This window comes from Myotis davidii, unplaced genomic scaffold (assembly GCF_000327345.1).
Source record: "Myotis davidii unplaced genomic scaffold, ASM32734v1 scaffold1453, whole genome shotgun sequence".
NCBI lineage: Eukaryota > Metazoa > Chordata > Mammalia > Chiroptera > Vespertilionidae > Myotis > Myotis davidii.
In genome coordinates, this window is record NW_006284441.1 from 191,351 (window position 1) to 193,559 (window position 2,209).

The 2,209-nt window shown below is 66.0% G+C and overlaps 1 protein-coding gene across 1 annotated transcript in view; it reads left to right on the forward strand.

Moving 5' to 3' along the window:
* The first annotated feature begins 470 nt into the window (after window positions 1-470).
* The window catches only part of DPEP1 (dipeptidase 1 (renal)), a 10,264-nt gene continuing 8,525 nt past the window's right edge, over window positions 471-2,209 (forward strand). The window contains exon 1 of the mRNA XM_015572018.1: window positions 471-543. The gene's annotated coding sequence lies outside the window, so the exon portion shown is untranslated. The remainder of the gene's footprint in view (window positions 544-2,209) is intronic.

Sequence of the window (2,209 nt, forward strand, 5' to 3'; positions counted from 1 at the left end):
GGAGGGAAGGGGCCCGGGTGGAACCCCTGAGTCCGTCGCTGACCCTCAGGGACCCTGTGGGCTGAGCAGCAGAGGCCCAGGGACCCAGGGACCCCCCGGAGCCCCGGCATCGAGCCTCCTCCTCCCAGCTCCTCAATCAGCACCACCCCTGCTGAGATCGCCCCCACATCACTGCCCCAGAGACCTCGATTCCTCCTCTCCAACACCATCCCTGTGGCCCTGCCTGTCCCGGGCCCCGGGCTCGGCCTGCGGGTCGGAGGGAGCCTGAGCCCAGAGGGCCGGGCCCACGGAGCCTCGCTTGCGTCTGAGAAACTAGAACCAGCTGACATGTGGGAGGCATTAGCCCCTGTCCTGCCTGTGGTGTTGCGAAGGCCCCGGGGGAGTGTTCCCTCTGAGAGGTGGCTCTTCTGTGCAAGGGAAGCTGGCGGCGGGCTCGGGGGAGGGGTGAAACTTGAGAAAAAGAGCAATAAACCCCCACCGTCACTCACGACTGGGGAGCAGAGCGGCCGTGAGGCAGGTTCCAGCGGCCCCTTCCTGCTGCCGGTGAGTCGGGGCTCCCGACGGCCGTGATTCCCGACCTCCGGAGCCACCTGGGGAGGGTGTGCCTGGGGGCATCCATTAGTGGGCGCCTGCTGTATACCCAGTGAAGCCTCTGAGCTTGAACTGGGGGAGACAGGCAGGTGAGTGCATCAGGGGCCGGGGCGGGGGGCCTGCAGGCTGGGTTCCGGGGTTCTCCGGCGATGGATGGAGGGCGGCTGGAGCAGGGGTCACTGGTGCCAGGTCAAGGGCTAAGAGGGTGGCTTCTGGGGTGGGGGAGGCAGCGAGATAAGGCCGGAGCCACCTCCTCCCGGGGGGTCCCTAACAGAGGACCCGCCACTGTGCAGGGTTACAGGGCAGCCAGGCCGTGCAGCCACCGGGGAGAGTGGTCAGGGCCGGACCACCAGGAGGACGTGGGGAAGCCACCAGCCCCTGAGCTGCACATTCATGGGGGTCTGGGCCTCAGCTGGGAAAGCGGGAGGCAGGCTGGGCCACCTGAAGACTCAGGTCTGGCTGGGGCCACGTGGGGGCTGCTGGCAAGACCAGCTAAGCAGCCCTGGCCTGTTCGGCTCAGGGGGTAGAGCGTCGGCCTGCGGAACAAAGGGTCCCGGGTTCAATTCCGGTCACGTGCACGTACTTCAGTTGCAGGCTCCTCCCCAGCCGGGGCCCTGGCAGGGGCGCCCACAGGAGGCAACCCATCGGTGTGTCTCTCACGTGGATGCTTCTCTCTGTCTTTCCCTCTCTCTCCCACTCCCTCTAAAAATCAATGGAAAAATACCCTCGGGTGAGGATTAAAAACAAACACACGAACAAGAAACTAGCTAAGCCAGGTTCCCAGGGGGGTTCCAGGAGGCAGGCCCAGGTGGTGGACAGCTGTCCCTCGGGCCACCGCCTCCCGAGAGGAGGTTGAAGCTGCCCCGTCAGGCGAGCCCATGGGGGCCAGGCCGCTCCCCCCCTGAGCCTCACCTCCAGGTGGCAGGTGACCGCGGGGCAGGAATCAGAATCGGAAGCAGAAGCTCAGGAGTCCAGGCCTGGCACCGGCCCCTCGAAGGCGGGCGGCTCGCCCATTTGCACGGAGCTTGAGCGGGCAGCGTGCACAGCTCCGCCAGCTCCCCGGCGGCTGCGGCCCTGTTCCTGACCCTGCCGCTGAATGGGGAGGGGAGTGACCGCCCAGACCGCCTGCTGCGCGAGGAGAGGCTGCAAAGGAAACCACAGGTCACAACAAACAAACAAACGAGGAGGAGAGTCCAGCCCGCAGAGGACAAACCCTCTGAAGCCCACGGTGCTGTCCCATCACCAGCGGAGCCGCGGGAACACATCACAGCCACCGCAGCGCACGCAAAAGCAACACCGCGCTTGGGCGTTGACTATGGAATTCCCAGAGGAGCAGTGAGCGAGCTGGGAACAGGACAAACGCAGAAGAGAAGCTAAAACAGGAGAGAAAACACGGGAGCCACTCGGGAGGGCGGGTCTCCGAGCGAGAGGCAGCGAGGACCCGGACCGGGGACGCCATGCTTCTCTCGAGAAAGGCAGGGCCTCGGGCTGGGACCGAATGCTGCGCCGGCCCGGCGGCGTGGACACAGCCCGGACGGAGCTCAGGCCTGTCTGGGAGGAGCTCAAAGTGGAACTTGGACGGCACTGGGCTCCGCATCCACCACACCCCGTGCACAGA